Source organism: Saccopteryx bilineata, chromosome 3, assembly GCF_036850765.1.
Source record: "Saccopteryx bilineata isolate mSacBil1 chromosome 3, mSacBil1_pri_phased_curated, whole genome shotgun sequence".
Taxonomy (NCBI): Eukaryota; Metazoa; Chordata; class Mammalia; order Chiroptera; family Emballonuridae; genus Saccopteryx; species Saccopteryx bilineata.
The window spans coordinates 249141537-249161724 of record NC_089492.1 but is presented as its reverse complement, the minus strand read 5'-3'; the positions used below and the strand labels follow the sequence as shown (position 1 = coordinate 249161724).

At 44.9% G+C, this 20188-nt stretch overlaps 1 protein-coding gene and 1 non-coding gene across 2 annotated transcripts in view; one reads left to right on the top strand and one right to left on the bottom strand.

Moving 5' to 3' along the window:
- The window catches only part of ZYG11B (zyg-11 family member B, cell cycle regulator), a 91026-nt gene that overhangs the window by 14591 nt on the left and 56247 nt on the right, over positions 1 to 20188 (top strand). The window lies entirely within an intron of this gene.
- Positions 4770 to 4846, bottom strand: TRNAT-UGU (transfer RNA threonine (anticodon UGU)). Its single transcript has one exon. It is a non-coding gene; the product is annotated as a tRNA-Thr (tRNA).

Below are 20188 nucleotides of genomic sequence, written 5' to 3'. Positions count from 1 at the left end.
GCCTGATTGCTTTCTTATATGTGCCTTGATGGGGGGGGGGGGGGCTGCAGCAGAGCAAATGACCTCTTGCTCAAGCCAGCAACCTTGGGCTTCAAGCCAGCGACCTTGGGGTCATGTCTGTGATCCCACGCTCAAGCCAATGACCCAGCGCTCAAGCTGGTGAGTCTGTGCTCAAAACAGCGACCCTGGGGTTTCAAACCTGGGTTCTCTGCGTCTCAGTCTGACGCTGTATCTACTGTGCCACTGCCTGGTCAGTCTCATTCAATTATGTTAATATTTGCATAGTACTTTAGTATTTTTTTTTCTTAAGTGAGAGGCAGAGAGACAGACTCCCACATATGCCCCAACCAGGATCCACCAGGCAAACTCTGTAAGGGGCGATGCACTGCCCATTTGGGGCTGTTGCTCTGGCAGCTGAGCTATTTTAGAGCCTGAGGAGAGGCCATGGAGCCATCCTGGGCGCTCAGGGCGAACTTGTTCCAACTACGCTATGGCTGTAGGAAGGGAAGAGAAAGATTAGAGACAGAAAAGGAAGAGGGGGAGGGGTAGAGAAGCAGATGGTCGCTTTTCCTGTGTGCCTGACTGGGAATCCAACTGAGGATATATTTACATGCTGGGCTGATGCTCTTCTGCTGAGCCAACTGGCCAGGGCACACTTTAGTATTTTTAAGGCATTTTCATATATATCCCATTTATTCCTCACTACCATTTTGTGATTGTCAAGATAGAGAGTTAGCATCAATTTTATAGATAAGAAAACTGAGACGTTAGTTTATTTTCCTAAGGTCACACAGCTATTAAGTAGCCAAGTCAGTATTGACTGCAAGCCCAGTGCTCTTTCCATTATTAACCTGGCTTCTCTGTTTACCATATTATATTTCAAAACTCATGCTGGTAGTTAACAGGAAAATGATGCTAAAGTAACTCTGGGTTAGTGATTCGTATGATCTACTACTCATCAGGTCAGTGATTACTGATTTGAATTTTTGTTTTGTTTCTTGGAATAGTTTTTTACATGAGCTAAGATGGAAGGGAAGGGGATTTACTTGCCTTTCCAGTACTTGATCTCTTAGAGATGGAACTCTTAACTTCTTGTCCTTTTAGCACATAGTTGTTTGCCACACTGACCACGCCGTGATGTGATGCATGCAATAAGCTTGTCTTACCAGCATTATTTGACATCTAGGGATTTCTGAAAGTAGTTGATGGGTTTTTTTAAAAAAAATAACTTTTGCCCTGGCCGGTTGGCTCAGCGGTAGAGCGTCGGCCTAGCGTGCGGAGGACCCGGGTTCGATTCCCGGCCAGGGCACACAGGAGAAGCGCCCATTTGCTTCTCCACCCCTCCGCCGCGCTTTCCTCTCTGTCTCTCTATTCCCCTCCCGCAGCCGAGGCTCCATTGGAGCAGAGATGGCCCGGGCGCTGGGGATGGCTCTGTGGCCTATGCCTCAGGCGCTAGAGTGGCTCTGGTCGCAACATGGCGACGCCCAGGATGGGCAGAGCATCGCCCCCTGGTGGGCAGAGCCTCGCCCCATGGTGGGCGTGCCGGGTGGATCCCGGTTGGGCGCATGCGGGAGTCTGTCTGACTGTCTCTCCCTGTTTCCAGCTTCAGAAAAAATGCAAAAAAAAAAAAAAAAAAAACAAAAAACTTTTCACTGTCCATGCCAAATAGTTAATTATATCTGTACCCTTGAGCACAATATATGTTCTTTTTTTTTTTTTTTTTTTACAGAGTCAGAGAAAGGGATAGATGGGGACAGACGGACAGAAAGGGAGAGAGATGAGAAGCATCAATCATTAGTTTTTCGTTGCGTATTGCGACACCCTAGTTGTTCATTGATTGCTTTCTCATATGTGCCTTGACTGCAGGCCTTCAGCAGACTGAGTAACCCTTTGCCTGAGTCCAAGCTAGTGAGCTTTTTGCTCAAACCAGATGAGCCTGCGCTCAAGCTGGCGACCTCGGGGTCTTGAACCTGGGTCCTCAGCATCCCAGTCCAATGCTCTATCCACTGCGCCACCGCCTGGTCAGGCAATATATGTTCTTTTGGTTCTTTCTCATTTGTGAAATAATTGTGTTTGGAGTTTGAGAAGGTAAAGGGATTAGATATAATTAAGGTTAAATTAGTGTTTATTCCTGGAAGTCTGACTTGATTGAATCAGTAGTAGACAAGATACGGAAAAATCCTCTCATAAATGAAGGAGAGGTTTCGCATGGAGTACTATAAAAATGAGGAATCAAAGATTACCCAATCTTTAAAGTTTCTTATACCTATGAACTCTGCCTTTCAATTCCTTTTTTTTTCTTTTTTGTATTTTTCCAAAGTTAGAAAGGAGGAGGCAGTCAGACAGACTCCCACATGTGCCCAACCGGGATCCACCAGGCATGCCCACCAGGGGGCGATGCTCTGCCCATCTGGGGCATTGCTCAGTTGCGGCTGGAGCCATTCTAGCACCTGAGGCAGAGGCCATGGAGCCATCCTTAGCACCCTGGTCAACTTTGCTCCAATGGAGTCTTGGCTGCAGGAGGGGAAGAGAGAGATAGAGGGGAAGGAAAGGGGGAAGGGTGGAGAAGCAGACAGGTACTTCTCCTGTGTGCCCTGACCAGGAATTGAACCCGGAACTTCCACACGCTGGGCTGATGCTCTACCACTGAGCCAATCGGCCAGGGCCTTGATCCCATTTTTTTTAAATTTTTTTAATTTTTTTTCTTTTTTTTATATTAATTTTTAGAGAGGAGAGAGAGTGAGTGGGAGAGAGAGAGAAGGGGGAGGGAGGAGCAGGAAGCATCAACTCCCATATGTGCCTTGACCAGGCAAGCCCAGGGTTTTGAACCGGCGACCTCAGTGTTCCAGGTCAACGTTTTATCCACTGCGCCACCACAGGTCAGGCTGATCCCTTTTTTTTTTAAAATTTTTATTTATTGTTTTTTTTAGATGGAGGAGAGAGAGAGGGAGGAGAGAAGTGGGAAACATCAACTCCTAGTAGTTGCTTCCCATATGCACTTTGACTGGGCAAGCCCAGGATTTCACTCGGGCAACCTCAGCATCCAGGTCGGTGCTTTATCCACTATGCCACCACAGGTCCCCATTCTTTTTTTTAGCCAGAGAGAGACAGACAGACAAGAAGGGAGAGAGATGAGAAGCATTAACTCATAGTTGCATCACACTAGTTGTTCATTGATTGCTTTCTCATAAATACCTTGACTGAGGGGCTCTAGCCGAGCCAGTGACCCCTTGCTTATTGCCGGGGTTAAGTCTGTGATCCCACACTTAAGCTGGTGAGCCCGTGGTCAAGCCAGTGACCTTGGACTTTCAAACCTGGGTCTTCAGGATCCCAGGCTGATGCTTTATTCACTGTGGCACTGCCTGGTCAGGCTCAATCCCATTCTTTAATTTCAGGGCTGGACATGGGGCTTATATTTCTCTCTGGACATATAGTCTCTTTCTTCAGGGGGAAATAGGTATTTCAAATACACCTAACAATAGGTTTGTGCTTGATTGTTCATTTATTTTTTATTTTTAAGATTTTATTTCTTGATTTTTGGAGAGAGGGAGAGGGAGAAGAAGGGGGAGAAGCAACTACTAGTAGATATTTTCTGCATGTGCCTTGACTGGGCAAGCCCAGGGATTTGAACCAGTGACCTCTGCATTCCAGGTCAATGCTTTATTTACTGTTCCACCACAGGTCAGGCTCATTTATTCATTGAATAAACATTTAGTGAAAATGTAGACTAAAAAAATGTCTGCATGATGGTGTGGGGAGACAAAGAGGCTTATATATCTTCTTTTTTTTTAGAGAGAGAAAGAGAGGGACAGACAGGAAGGAAGAGATGAAAAGCATCAACTCATAGTTGTGGTGCCCTAATTGTTCAGATTGCTTTCTCATATATGTTTTGTTTTTGTTTTTAAGATTTTATTTATTGATTTCACAGAAAAGGTGGAGAGAGAGAGAGGGGTAGAGCAAGAAGTATTAACTCATAGTTATTTCACTTTAGTTGATAGTTTGTCATATGTGCCTTGAGCAAGCCCAGGGTTTCAAACCAGCAACCTCAGCATTTGAGGTCGATGCTTTATCCACTGCACCACCACAGGCCAGACCTCAATATGCTTTGACTGGGGAGCTCAGGCCAAGCCAGTGACCCCTTGTTCAAGCCATCAACCTTGGGCTTTAAAACCAGCAGCCTTTGGGCTCAAGCCAAAGACCATGGGGTTATGTCTATGATCCCATGTTCAAGCCAGAGACCCCATGCTCAAGCTCAGGGGTCCCCAAACTTTTTACACAGGGGGTGAACTTTTAACTCATAGTTGCATCACACTAGTTGTTCATTGATTGAACAACTGTCCCTCAGACTGTTGGAGGGCCGGACTATAAAAAAAACTATGAACAAATCCCTATGCACACTGCACATATCTTATTTTAAAGTAAAAAAACAAAACGGGAACAAATACAATATATATATTTTTTGTATTTTTCTGAAGCTGGAAACGGGGAGAGACAGTCAGACAGACTCCCGCATGCGCCCGACCAGGATCCACCAGGCACACTCACCAGGGGCCATGCTCTACCCACCAGGGGGCCATACTCTGCCCCTCCGGGGCATCGCTCTGCCGCTACCAGACCAGAGCCACTCTAGCGCCTGGGGCAAAGGCCAAGGAGCCATCCCCAGCTCCCGGGCCATCTTTGCTCCAATGGAGCCTTGGCTGCGGGAGGGGAAAAGAGAGACAGAGAGGAAAGAGGAGGGGGTGGAGAAGCAAATGGGCGCTTCTCCTGTGTGCCCTGGCCAGGAATCGAACCCGGGGCCCCCCGCACACAAGGCCGACGCTCTACCGCTGAGCCAACCGGCTAGGGCCAAATACAATATTTAAAATAAAGAACAAGTAAATTTAAATCAACAAACTGGCCAGTATTTCAATGGGAACTATGCTCCTCTCACTGACCACCAATGAAAGAAGTGCTTCTTCTGGAAGTGCGGCGGGGGCCGGATAAATGGCCTCAGGGGGCCGCATGCGGCCCGCGGGCCGTAGTTTGGGGACCCCTGCTCAAGCTGGTGAACCCACACTCAAGCTGGTGAGCCAGCGACCTTGGGGTTTCAAACCTGGGTCCTCAGGTCCCAGGCTGACGCTCCATCCACTGTACCACCACCACCTGGTCAGGCTTGTTTGTCTTCATATGGACTCTGGATGGGAAAAGTCTCTTTTGAGGATTTATAACCATGACCCTGCTATTTATGTGCCTGAAACTTAAATTTATATTACTTGTGCCTGACCAGGCAGTGGCTCAGTGGATAGAGCCTTGGACAGGGATGCGGAGGACCCAGGTTCAAAACCCTGAGGTCGTGGCTTGAGCGCAGGCTCATCTGGTTTGAGCACAGCTCACCAGCTTGAACCCAAGGTCACTGGCTTGAGCAAGGGGTTACTCGGTCTGCTGTAGTTCCCCGGTCAAAGCACATATGAGAAAGCAATCAATGAACAACTAAGGTGTCACAATGAAGAATTGATGCTTCTCATCTCTCTCTTCCTGTCTGTCCCTATCTGTCCCTCTCTCTGTCTCTCTGTCTCTGTCACACACACAAAAAAAATTACTTGTGTGAGATTATGTCTAGTAAGTGGGAAGAGAACATTTATTGAGTAATTAGTCTGTCAGATATTGTGCTGGTGGCTTTGTACACATATTCACGCTTCATCCTAACAATAACATCATGTGATAAGTACTAATTCCCATTCTAGAAAGGGCAGAACTGAGGGTCAGAAAAGCTAGATATTTTGCAGTATAACATCACTAGAATTCAAATCCAGGTATAGTATTCTTCCTGCTAACCACAATGCCTCTGGCAAAGTCATATTTCTGCCTCAGCTTCCTTATCCGTAAATTTAAATTTGTGATATTTTTGCTTTTACTTCATAAGGTTATTGTATCAAATGAAATAAAAGATATGAATATGCTTTGATTACTGAAAGACATTGTTACCAGCCTCATCCATAAAGTATGTTTTTCCTTGTAATTAACCAAAGGGGAGGCCTCATTGCTCTGTGATTATAAAGTCTACAAGGTTTGTCTTGAGTTAAGACAATTACTTTTTACATCAGATGTAATGGTGTCATTAGGAGAAATAAAATGAGGGGTTTTTTTAATATTAGAAAGTACTATTATCTAGTTTCTATTTTTGGTATTTAACATGTAACTTTGAGCTTTTTAAGAATGAAATGTTAGAAAATTAGGTGACTTTCCTTTATTACTTCAATTGTGTTATTCTGGATTACTTAGAATGCTTTTGCTGCAAGTAATTGAGGACTCCGATAGCAATTGGTTAAATAATAAATTATTTGCCTGACCAGGCGGTGGAGCAGTGGATAGAGTGTCGGACTGGGATGCTGAGGACCCAGGTTCGAGACCCTGAGGTCGCCCAGCTTGAGCGCGTGCTCATCTGGTTTGAGCAAAGAGCTCACCAGCTTGGACCCAAGGTCGCGGGCCCAAGCAAGGGGTTACTCCGTCTGCTGAAGGCCCGCGGTCAAGGCACATATGAGAAAGCAATCAATGAACAACTAAGGGGTCGCAATGCGCAATGAAAAACTAATGATTGATGCTTCTCATCTCTCCGTTCCTGTCTGTCTGTCCCTGTCTATCCCTCTCTCTGACTTACTCTCTGTCTCTGTAAAAGAAAACAAAAAAACCAAAAAATAAATAAATAAATTATTTCACACAACAGACTGTTTTGAGCACCAGAGTATGAATGGTTAACTGGATATTTCAAAAACCTTATTAAAATTCATTAGTTTTGAACTTTTATTTACTGTCATAGATTGTTCTTTGCACTGTCACAAGATAATTACACTCACCAAAGAAGTCTAAAAGCCAAAAGAGAAAACCCCATAATATGTCCTTTAAAGTACAAGGGAAATATAATGGGTATTAAGGCAAGTTACCTACCATCTAGTAGCATACTAATCCATTGAACAAAGAATTTATTGGATGCATTTTACAGGGCTTTAGTTCCAGGTATAAAAGATGCCTGATTTGTCTGACCAGGCTATGGCACAGTAGATAGAGTGTTGGACTGGGATGTGGAGGACCCAGGTTCGAAACCCTGAGGTCGCTGGCTGGCTTTGTTTGAGTGCAGGTTCATCCGGCTAGAGTGCAGGGTTGATGGCTTGAGCATGGGATCATAGACGTGACCCCTTGGTTGCTTCTTGAGCCCAAAGGTCGCTGGCTTGAAGCCCAAGGTCCCTGGCTTGAGCAAGGGATCACTAGCTCTGCTATAGCCCCCCGCCCCTATCAAGGCACATATGAGAAAGCAATCAGTAAACAACTAAGGTGCTGCAATGAAGAATTGCTGCTTCTCATCTCTCTCCCCTGCTGTCTGTCCCTATCTGTCCCTCTCTCTGTCAAAAAAATTAGAAAAAATTTTTAAGGGAGATTAAAAGAAAACCATGGAAAGGTTTAGAAAGAGCTAATGAATGTTGATATGAGATTCCTCAAAGACAAACTCTATAGGCTTTAGAATCTGAGCAATGAGGTCCCTCTTTTGGTTAATTATAAGGAAAAATACACTTTATGGATTACTCTGGTAATAATATCTTGTAGTAAACAAAACATATTCATATCCTTTATTTTATTTGATAAAATAATCTTAAAAAGTGAGAGGAAAAATATTACAAATTTCGCCTGACCTGTGGTAGTGCAGTGGATAAAGCGTCAACCTGGAAACACTGAGGTTGCCGGTTCAAAACTCTAGCTTACCTGGTCAAGGCACATATGGGAGTTGATGCTTCCTGCTCCTCCCCCCCTCCCCTCCTCCTCTCTAAAATGAATAAATAAAAAAATATTATAAATTTCATTACATGGATAAGGAAGCTGAGGCACATAAGTGAAGTGACTTTGTCAGAGACGTTGTAGTTAGTAAATGGAAGAATACTGGACCTGGAGATTTTAATGAACAGTAGTAGGTAAGTAGTAATCCTCTTTGTTGTAAGGCAGGCAAGGAGCTAGGTTCTCAAGAAATAGAAGGCTAACGGAAAAGATATACTGCTATAAGTGCATATATGCCTTTTCTGAAGTTTGTGTTTGAGGATTAATCTCTAAGTTGGACATTTTCTTGCTCAGAAATTGGTAACTGCTGCAAAAAGTGGTAAAGTTGAAAAAACTGTCTCGAGAGCTATTCTACTTCTTTTTTTGTGCCCTGTCTTCATTGCCTCATGTCCCCAGGTGTGTTGCTGTATTCTTGTAAGAAGCAGGGAATTTGCTTATAGGTAGTTCGTTTATTTGGTAACTCAATTGATATTGAGCATTTGCTGTGTCTAGAGTAGGGAATACAGAGTGTATAAGGTATGAGTCTTAACCCTAGTGGTTTTCAATGTGTGGGACACAGCTCCTTCTGATGCATGATGAACTGTTATAAAAATCTTTACCTAGCCCTGGCCGGTTGGCTCAGCGGTAGAGCGTCGGCCTGGCGTGTGGGGGACCCGGGTTCGATTCCCGGCCAGGGCACATAGGAGAAGCGCCCATTTGCTTCTCCACCCCCCCCCCTCCTTCCTCTCTGTCTCTCTCTTCCCCTCCCGCAGCCAAGGCTCCATTGGAGCAAAGATGGCCCGGACGCTGGGGATGGCTCCTTGGCCTCTGCCCCAGGCGCTAGAGTGGCTCTGGTCGTGGCAGAGCGACACCCTGGAGGGGCAGAGCATCGCCCCCTGGTGGGCAGAGCGTCGCCCCCTGGTGGGCATGCTGGGTGGATCCTGGTCGGGCGCATGCGGGAGTCTGTCTGACTTTCTCTCCCCGTTTCCAGCTTCAGAAAAATACAAAAAAAAACCCCAAAAACAAAAAACAAAATCTTTACCTTAACTCCTAGGGGCTGGTAAATGATACAGTACTCCAGACTTAATTTTTATCTACTATTAAGGGCTCCATCTAGAGAACTGCTTAATGAGTTACTAAGAATTACTATAATTTAGTAATTATGACACTAAAGTTAGCAGATTACCAGAGTTTGCTAAGGCGGACTCTAGTCTTTTATGAAGAAGTCTGACATTTGGAAATGTTGTAGAGCTCCTACTACATGTGTACAAATGTAGCTTGTTGGTAATTCTGTTGATTTCTTGGGAGAGAGCTTTGTAATCGGTGCATCAGCAGTGTTGTCTTGAATTGGTAGTTTTTTTATTGCTAGTTTTGTATTTAATTATGAATTATCATTAATTTAACTTTATTATTGGTGTCATTTGTTGTTGTTTATTTAGTTAATCTTGTGTAGGTGATGTATATTTTCATTAATAATAGTTTTGACATGAAAATTTCCAAATTTATATTTTGACTATATATTGTTATTCAAATATACTGCTCACAAAAATTAGGGGATATTTCAAAATGAATATGAAGTGATTAAAAAAAGCATTTATTTTTTTTTTATTAAACAAGAACAGAAAAGCAAATGACAAGTCAAAGAAAGTTGTTCAATTATGCAAATGAGATGCAAAACCAGTTTTTATTTCATTGGTGAAAATGCACTATACAAAAGGTTGAAAGTACTGGAGTATCTGCACATTCCCTGATCCCCTAATTTTTGTGAGCAGAGATAAAGCACTTAGCATAGTTTATAGTATATAAAACATTATATATGTTAACAAAAAGTGTGAGCTCAATAATTATGATTATGTTGTTATAGCATAGCGATTAAGAACTTAAAAATACAGATTTTCGCTTCATTCTTGAGTTGGAGTCCTGGTTTAGCAACATGCTGGCCATGTGAGAATGGGGAAAATATTTAACCTAAACCTCAGTTTCCTTATCTTTAAAATGCATTTTGGAACAGTTCTTGACTCATAAGATGTAGAAATTGAAAGAGTTCATGTTTCTGAAGAGCTCTGAACCAAGACCTGAGACTTAGTGTTTCATGAAAGATAGCTGTTGTAATTTTTATTCTTGCTCCGCCATCTGCTGGCTGTTTTTATCTTTGATATATGAATTAATCTTTCTGAACCTCAGTTTATCTACTTTGTTCAAAACGAAGTTGTTTTGAAGATTCCAAGTAAGTTGACCACTGAACAATGTAGAGGTTAAGGGAGCCTACCCCCTATGCAGTCAGAAATCCATGTATAACTTTTGACTCTCCAAAGACTACAAATAGCCTACTGTTGGCTGGAGGCCTTAGGAATAAAGTAAAGTTGGTTAACACTTATTTTGATATACTATATTGTTACAATAAAGTGAGCTAGAGAAAAGAAACTCTTATTAAGCAAATTATAAGGAAGCCCTGGCCAGGTGCCTCAGTGAATAAAGTGTCGTCCCAGTGTGCCGATATCACAGGTTTGATTCCTGGGCAGGGCACATACCAGAAGCAACCAGTGAGTGTACAACTAAGTGTAACATCGAGTTGATGCTTCTCTCTTTCTCTCTCCCTCTCTCCCTCCCTCCCTCCCTCTCTCTTTCCCTCTCTCCCCCTCTCCCTCCCTCTCCCCTTTCCCTTCTTCCCCTTCCTTTCTCTCTCTCAAATCAATGTAAACAATTTTTAAATTATAAGGAAGATAAAATACATTTACAATATTTCTTGAAAAACATATATGTATAAGTCTGCCTGTGCAATTCAAACCATGTTGTTCAAGGGTCAACTGTCTACATATACAAAGTACTGGATTAGTTAGTGCCTGGCACCACACAGTACATAATAGGTATTATATTTTTCTTTTTTTGTTTTTCTTTTTTTAATTAATTAATTTATTTTTACAGTGACAGAGACAGATAGGGGCAGACAGACAAGAACGGAGAGAGATGAGAAGCATCAATCATCAGTTTTTCATTGCAACACCTTAGTTGTTCATTGATTGCTCTCTCATATGTGCCTTGACCGTGGGTCTTCAGCAGACCGAGTAACCCCTTGCTTGAGGTGAGCCTTGCTCAAACCAGATGAGCCCGCGCCCAAGCTGGCGACTTCGGGTCTCGAACCTGGGTCTGCCACATCCCAGTCTGACGCTCTATCCACTGTGCCACCGCCCGGTCAGGCTATATTTTTAAACTTTTTTATTTATTCATTTTAGAGAAGAGAGAGAGAAGGGGGGGTAGGACCAGAAAGCATCAACTTTCATAAGCATCAAGCCCAGGGTTTCAAACTGGAGACTTCAGAGTTCCAGGTCGATTCTTTATTCACTGCGCCACCACAGGTCAGGTCATAATAACTATTATTAATGGTGCAATTTAATTTTTCAGGTGCTGAGAACAAAATTAATTCTGCCTTGGGAATTAGGGAAGTCATCGCAGAACTAGTGAGGTTTGACTGAGTTTTGAAGGATGTGTGTGATTTTGCCACATAGAAAAAAAAAGCTTAGAGGTGTGAAAGTGCCTGTTACAGTGCTTGGGGAAATAGGTTGCATTAAGGAGCACTCAGGTTAGGCTGACCAGGCAGTGGTGCAGTGGATAGAGCATTGGACTAAGACACGGAGGACTCAGGTTTGAAACCCCAAGGTCGCCGAATTGAGTGCGAGCTTGAGCGTGGGTCTGCTGGCTTGAGTGTGGGATCATAGACATGAACCCATGGTTGCTGACTTGAGCCCAAAGGTCACTGGCTTGAAGCCCAAGGTTGCTGGCTTGAATTGCTGCTTCTCATCTCTCTCCCTTCCTATCTGTCCCTCTCTCTGCCCCCCCCCCCGCAATAAAAATAAATAAGGGAGCACTAACGCTAATGTATCTGGTAGATAGCATGTTTGGAGGTTGAAGGTAGAAAAGGAGGCTAGAAAGGAAGGTTGGAGCCAATTAGTGAAACATTTTGAGTACTTTGCTAAAGTGTTTAAACTTATCCTTTAGGTCCCTGGTTTTTCATCTTCTAATGGCAAAAGAAACCAAATTTGCTGTGGGATAGAGAAGGGAATTATTTGAAACTGGTGCTACAAACAGGAATTACTTGGTAATCTTATGTTTAATCTTAAATTTTATGCAGTGTTTGCCTTTTATATAACGTTTGTTTTAATGCAAAAATATTTTTAAGCCTGACCAGGCTGTGGTGCAGTGGATAGAGCGTCGGACTAGGATGCGGAAGACCCAGGTTCAAGACCCCGAGGTCGCCAGCTTGAGCGAAGGCTCATCAGCTTGAGCCCAAGGTCGCTGGCTCCAGCAAGAAGTCACTCGGTCTGCTGTAGCCCCCCAGTCAAGGCACATATGAGAAAACAATCAATGAATAACTAAGGTCCCGCAACAAAGAATTGATGCTTCTCGGCCCTGGCCGGTTGGCTCAGCGGTAGAACGTTGGCCTAGCGTGCGGAGGACCCGGGTTCGATTCCCGGCCAGGGCACATAGGAGAAGCGCCCATTTGCTTCTCCACCCCTCCGCCGTGCTTTCCTCTCTGTCTCTCTCTTCCCCTCCCGCAGCCGAGGCTCCATTGGAGCAAAGATGGCCCGGGCGCTGGGGATGGCTCTGTGGCCTCTGCCTCAGGCGCTAGAGTGGCTCTGGTCGCAATATGGCGACGCCCAGCATCGCCCCCTGGGGGGCAGAGCACCGCCCCTGGTGGGCGTGCCGGGTGGATCCCGGTCGGGCGCATGCGGGAGTCTGTCTGACTGTCTCTCCCTGTTTCCAGCTTCAGAAAAAAATGAGAAAAAAAAAAAAAAAAAGGAATTGATGCTTCTCATCTCTCTCCCTTCCTATCTGTCTGTCCCTATTTGTCCCTCTCTCTCTGACTCTGTCTCTGCAAAAAAATAAATAAATAAAAATCTGTGTTGGGCCAGATTGAGTAATTAAAATGAACTTTCTGCCCTGGCCGTTGGCTCAGTGGTAGAGCGTTGGCCTGGCATGCAAGAGTCCTGGGTTCGATTCCCGGCCAGGGCACACAGGAGAAGCGCCCATCTGCTTCTCCACCCCTCCCCCTCTCCTTCCTCTCTGTCTCTCTATTCCCCTCCCGCAGCCGAGGCTCCATTGGAGCAAAGTTTGCCCGGGTGCTGAGGATGGCTCTGTGGCCTCTGCCTCAGGCGCTAGAATGGCCCTGGTCGCAGCAGAGCAGCGCCCCAGATGGGTGGAGCATCGCCCCCTGGTGGGCATGCCGGGTGGATCCTGGTTGGTCGCATGCGGGAGTCTGTCTGACTGCCTCCCCGTTTCCACTTCAGAAAAATACAAAAAAAAAAAAAAAAATGAACTTTCCTGTTTATTTTTCCTAGAAATTATTGTCTTTGAACTGTATGGGTTACCTCATGATCCCACTGAAATCAGACTTGACCTCTCCTATTTTTTTTGGTAGGAGCTGTGTGTGTGTGTGTTTTACCGAGAGAGAGACAGAGAGAGAGACAGAGAGACACATCTAGGAACAGACAGGAAGGAAACATCAGTTCTTTTTTGCAGCACCTTAATTGTTCATTGATTGCTCATATGTGCCTTGATGGAGAGGGACACCTGCCAAGCCAGTGACCCCTTACTCAAGCTAGCGAACTTGGGCTTCAAGCCAGTGACCTTTGGGCTCAAGCCAGCAACCATGGGGTCATATTTTTGACCCCATGCTCAAGCCAGCGACCCCATGCTCAAGCCAGATGAGCCTGCACTCAAGCCAGTGACTTTGGACTTTCAAACCTGGGTCCTCTGCATCCCAGGCAAGGCTCTATCCACTGTGCCACCACCTGGTCAGGCAGTAGCAGCTTTGTTTTTACTCTGCCTGGTAAAGGGAAAAATCTCTCCAGCAGGAAATTCCAAGAGATGAATTGTTTAGACACCAAATTCTAACTTTTTTTTTTTGTTTGTTTTGTTTTTTTTTTTTTCATTTTTCTGAAGCTGGAAACAGGGAGAGACAGTCAGACAGACTCCCGCATGCGCCCGACCGGGATCCACCCGGCCCGCCCACCAGGGGCGGTGCTCTGCCCCCCAGGGGGCGATGCTCTGCCCATCCTGGGCGTCGCCATATTGCGACCAGAGCCATTCTAGCGCCTGAGGCTGCGGCCACAGAGCCATGCCCAGCGCCCGGGCCATCTCTGCTCCAATGGAGCCTTGGCTGCGGGAGGGGAAGAGAGAGACAGAGAGGAAAGCGCGGCGGAGGGGTGGAGAAGCAAATGGGCGCTTCTCCTGTGTGCCCTGGCCGGGAATCGAACCCGGGTCCTCCGCACGCTAGGCCGACGCTCTACCGCTGAGCCAACCGGCCAGGGCCCAAATTCTAACTTTTGTTTTATCCTTTCTTTGTTAGTCTTTCTGTGCTGCTGCTATTTGTTTAAAAATGAAATAGGAAACACTGATCTCTCAATACTTCTGTGTTAGCTTATATTACTGGGATATGGGGAATCACAGGTGTCAGTTTGGTTTTGGAGTAGATCTCAGATAATCTGAGTACAGTGCTAGTTATGGTCGCTTGATATATAACCTCTCTATTCTTTACCTTTATTTCTTTCTTTTTTTTTTTTTTTTTTTTTTTTTTTTTTAGCAAGAGAGATAGGAAGGGAGAGAGATGAGACTCATCAATTTGTAGTTGGGTCACTTTAAGTTGTTCATTGACTGCTTCTTGAATGTGCCTTGACCAGGGGGCTCCAGCCAAGCCAGGGATTCCTTGCTCAAGCCAGTCACCTTGAACTTCAAACCAATGACCTTTGGGCTCAAACCAGCAACCCTGTGCTTAAGCTGGTGAGCCTGCGCTCAGGCTGGCTGAGCCCACGCTCAAGCTAGTGACCTTAGGGTTTTGAACCTGGGACCTCAGTGTCTCAGGTCGATGCTCTATCCACTGTGCCACCACCATCCAGGCTCTGCTCTTTATTTATCTTTAAATGGGGGATCATTATCCTTGTTCATATCACGGAACTGCTTTGACTATCAGGTGAGATAATATATTTGGAATTCGTAAAGTTGAAAGGTAGTGTAAGGAGGGGGGTTTTTTGAAAAGGAAAAGTTTATGCGTTCCAAAAACCTGCCTTTGTTCCTTGCTGGACATATTTTACCAACTGGAAAGAAATTTTTTAGAATGACTAACCAAATATTCTAAGTGTTCATATATTACTGCCTGTGATTGTTCTCCTAAAATGACTTCTAAAAATTATGTACTCTCCTCTGACAGTTATACAAGTTTTGTTTATTTTCCCTTCTACAAAACAAATAGGTTACAGTACTTTGAAATTTAGGTGAAATTTGAGGTAAAAGGGCAACTTGTTTCTTCTGAGTGATGAATTTTAAATGTTTAGGAACATGGTACGATAAAGAGTAAAAAAAGGGCCCTGGCCGGTTGGCTCAGTGGTGGAGCGTCGGCCTGGCGTGCGGGAGTCCCGGGTTCAATTCCCGGCCAGGGCACACAGGAGAGGCGCCCATCTGCTTCTCCACCCCTCCCCCTCTCCTTCCTCTCTGTCTCTCTCTTCCCCTCCCGCAGCCAAGGCTCCGTTGGAGCAGGGATGGCCCAGGCACTGAGGATGGCTCTGTGGCCTCTGCCTCAGGCGCTAGAATGGCTCTGGATGCAACAGAGTGACGCCCCAAAGGGGTGGAGCATCGCCCCCTGGTGGGCATGCCAGGTGGATCCCCGTGGGGCGCATGCGGGAGTTTGTCTGACTGCCTCCCCGTTTCCAGCTTCGGAAAAAGGCAAAAAAAAAAAAAAGCAAAAGGAATTTATTGTTACAACTCAGGAAATAAGAGTAGGCAAAGTTCTGTGAGGCAGAAGTAGAATTTGATCATTTCCTCTGAACTTTCTCTAAGTGTCCAGCTGTAGAGGAGACTGGAATATGTCCTTATCAAAAGTGATTTTGTGCTCAGGTAAAAATAAGAGGTTTTATTAATATGGAAGTAGGGAAGAACAGAATTAGAGTCGGCAGTTAACAGCCTTTGCCACATTGTGGCCAATCATTTAATTTTTATGAAGTCTGTTTCCTCATCTATAAAATAATATCTATTACCCACTTTACTCATTCATTACAATATGAAATATGTCAATATGAAAGTACTTTGTAAACTGTAAAATACTTTAATAATTTTTTATTATACATATAGCATGCTGTATAGAAAATTTAATTTATTCAGAGAAGAAAACTGATAGCACATCACCCAGAGTTAACTACTATTAACATTTTGATGTATTTATTTCTTTTTTGGGCTCATTTTTTTATTTTTCAATTATAATTGACATACATTTTATATTATTTTCAGGTATACCTCCCAATGATTAGACATTACATAACTTACTAAGTGAGCAACCTGATAAATCTTGCACCCATCTAACATCAATCATAGTTATTAGAATATTACTGAATATATCCCCCATGACTATTCTGTAACAACCAATTTGTACTTTTTTCTTTTTTTTTACAGAGACCGGAGGTGGGGGTGGGGGAATAGACAGACAGGAAGGCAGGAAGGGAGAGAGATGAGAAGCATCAATCATCAGTTTTTTGTTGCAACACCTTAATTGGTCATTGATTGCTTTCTCGTATGTTCCTTGACCGTGGGCCTTCAGCAGACCGAGTAACCCCTTGCTCGAGCCAGCGACCTTGGGTCCAAGCTGGTGAGCTTTGTTCAAACCAGATGAGCCTGCGCTCAAGCTGGCGACCTCGGGGTCTCGAACCTGGGTCATCTGCATCCCAGTCCGACACTCTATCCACTGCGCCACTCCCTGGTCAGGCCCAATTTGTACTTCTTAATCCAACCTTTTTACCCATCTCCCCAACCACCCCATCTGTTCTCTGTACGTATGAATCTGTTTCTATTATGCTTGTATGTTTATTTTGATTTTTAGATTCATTTGTTGATATTTATCTATTGCTATTTTTTGTTCATACTTTTTATTTTTTCCTTTTTTTTAAAAGAAGACCCTTAAATATTTCATATAATGCTGGTTTGGCAGTGATGAACTCCTTTAGCTTTATCTTGTCTGGGAAGCTCTTTATCTGACCTTTGATTCTAAATGGTAGCTTTGCTGGGTAGAGTAATCTTGGTTGGTTATTGGTCCTTGCTTTTCTTTTTTATTATTATTTTTTAATTATTATTATTATTAAGTGAGAGATGGGGAGGCAGAGACAGAGTCTCATATGCTCCTTGGCCAGGATCTACCTGGCAAGCCCCCTACCAAGTGATTCTCTGTCTGTCTGGGCTACTGCTCTGTTGCTCGGCAGCTGAGCTATTTTAGCGCCTGAGGCAAGGTCATGGAGCCATCCTCAGTGCCCAGGGCCAACTTTGTGAAAACTGTTAGAGCCATGGCGTGGGAGAGGAAGAGAGAGGTAGAGAGAGATAGAGAGAGTGAGAGGGGAGGGGTGGAGAAGCAGATGGTCGCTTTTCCTGTGTGCCCTGACTTGGAACAAAACTCAGGACTTCTACAAGCTGGGCTGACACTCTACCACTGAGCCAGCTGGGCAGCCCTTGCTTTTCATCGCTTTGAGTATCTCTTGCTATGCCCTTCTGGCCTGCAAAGTTTCTGTTGAGAAATCGGCTGACAGTCTTATGGGAGCTTTCCTGTAGGTAACTAACTGCTTTTCTCTTGCTGCTTTTAAGATTTCTCTTTGTCTTTAACCTTTTGTATTTTAATGATGCTGTGTCTTGGTGTGGGCCTTTTTGGATTCATCTTGTTTGGGACTTTCTGCACTTCCTGGAATTGTATGTCTATTTCCTTCACCAGGTTAAGAAAGTTTTCTGTCATTATTTTTTCAAATAGGTTTTCAATTTGTTGCTGTCTTTCTTCTCCTTTCAGCACCCCTATGATGTGAATATTGGTATGTTTGAAGTTGTCCCAGAGGCCCTTTACACTGTCTTCATTTTTTTTGGATTCTTTTTTCTTTTTGCTGTTCTAACTGGCTGTTTTTTGTTTCCTTATATTTCAGATTGCTTATTTGATTCTCAAGGTTATCTACTCTACTGTTGATTCCCTGGAAATAATTATTCATTTTAGTTCATGTATCCTCATTTCTGACTGGTTCTTTTTTATTGTTTCCATGTCCTTTTTTATGCTATTGAAGTTCTCACTCAGTTCCTTGAGCATCCTTATAACCACTGTTTTGAACTCTTTATTGGTAGTTTGCTTACCTCCATTTCATTTACCTTTCTTTTCTGGAGATTTCTCCTGTTGTTTCGTTTGGGACCGGTTTTGTTTTGTTTCCACATTTTGGCTGCTTCCCTATATTTGTTTCTGTGTTTTAGGTAGAGCTGCCACATCTCCCAGACTTGGTAAAGTGACCTTGTGTAGTAGGTGTCCTGTGGGGCCCAGTGGTGCAGTATTCTTTATTACCCAAGATGGGTGCTTCAAGTGTGCCCCTATGTGGGTTGTGTGCATTGTCCTGTTATATTAATAGTTAAGCCTTGATTGATGTTGCTATCACTGGGAGGAATTGACCTCCCCTCCCCCCCAGGCCTATTGGCTGTACAGAATGGCTGCAACTACAACAGAGGAGCTGCTGTGCAGGACTCAACTCTACAGAGCTGACTTTGCTTCAGTGGGACTTTGGTGCTCATGGAGTCTGACCTTTGAATCTGCTGCTTATGGAGATGGTAGGGCTGTAATCCAGTGTGGTCTGAAGCTGTCCACTGGTTGACTCTGGGGCCTCCCAGGAGGTGCTAGGTCAGCCACCACCTGTGCCTTGTCTGGGGCCACCCAGCATGAGCTACAGAGCAATCTACAGATGACTGCTACTTATGCTGAGCTTGGAGGTGCCCACAAGAGGTCAAGCTGCAAACCAAGGTGGACTGCTGCTAGTGCTGGGCTTGGGGCCACTTAGCAAGAGATACTGAGTATGTAGAGGATAAATGCTACTTGTTTAAGAGATTTTAGGAAAGTCTGAACATGAGGCGAGAGAGGCCAATTGTATGGAAAAGCCACTGGAAATGGCTCAGGTGGGTAGGGTCTTGGGGGATCACTAGGGTAGGGCAAATAGTATGAGTCAAGGTGATGGAGTTCACCTATGGTACCCACTGCTGGCTCTGCGGGAATGGGGAGGTGTCTCAGAATAGGAACAATGGCCTCTGCTAGCACTGTCTGGCAGAAAGCTGTACCCCCCCCCCCCCCAGCTCTTGCCCTGATGCCCGACAACTCAGTTTCTTCCCATATATCTCTGGTTCCTTACAAGCTGCTGCCTCAATACTGGAACTCAGAGGGAATGAGTTTGAGTAAGTCTGTGTACAGGCTCTTTAGGAGGAGCTGCCTGGGAATCCAGCAGCCTTGTGTCTTACTCAGTTATAATCCCTATTGGTTTTTACAGCCAGAAGTCATGGGGACTTCTCTTCTTGGCAATGGATCTCTGGATTGTGGGGTCTGGTGTGGGGCTGGGACACCGTGCTCCTCAGGGAAGACCTCTGCAGCTGAGATATCCCTTTTGATTTTTATCTACCACACAAGTGTGGGACCAGCCCATTCTGTGTCTCTTCCCTCCCTATGAGCCTTGATGTGACTTCTTTAAATCCATACTTGTAGAGCTTCTGTTCAGTTCAATAGCAGGTGGTTCTGAATGATGGTTGTTCTGTAGTTTAGTTGTATTTTTTTTTTTTTTTGTATTTTTCTGGAGAAGCAGGGAGACAGAGAGACAGAATCTCATATGTGCCCAACTGAGATTCACCCGGCATGCCCACTAGGGGGCAATGCTCTGCCCATCTGGAGCGTTGCTCCATTGCAACCAGAACCATTCTAGTGCCTGAGGCTAAGGCCATGGAGCCCCATCCTCAGTGCTCTGGCCTACTTTGCTCCAATGGAGCCTTGGCTGTGGGATAGGAAGAGATAGAGAGAAAGGAGAGGGAGAAGGGTGGAGAAGCAGATGGGCACTTCTCCTGTGTTCCCTGGCAGGGAATCAAGCCCAGGACTTCCACATGTCTGAGCCAATGCTCTACCACTGATCTAGCCGGCCAGGGCCTAGTTGTAATTTTAATGTGGTTGTGGGAGGATTCAAGTACTACATTTACCTAGGCCACCATCTTGACCAAAGGGCTATAGTATTTCATTCTTTTTTTTATAAATTTTTTTTTCTTTTTTGCATTTTTCCAAAGCTGGAAACGGGGAGGCAGACAGACTCCTGCATGCGCCCAACCAGGATCCACCCGGCATGCCCACCAGGGGGCGATGCTCTGCCCCTCTGGGGCGTCGCTCTGTTGCATCCAGAGTCATTCTAGCTCCTGAGGCAGAGGCCACAGAGCCATCCTCAGTGCCCGGGCCATCTCTGCTCCAATGGAGCCTTGGCTGCGGGAGGGGAAGAGAGAGACAGAGAGGAAGGAGAGGGGGAAGGGTGGCGAAGCAGATGAGCGCTTCTACAGTGTGCCCTGGCCAGGAATCGAACCCAGGACACCTGCACGCCAGGCCGATGCT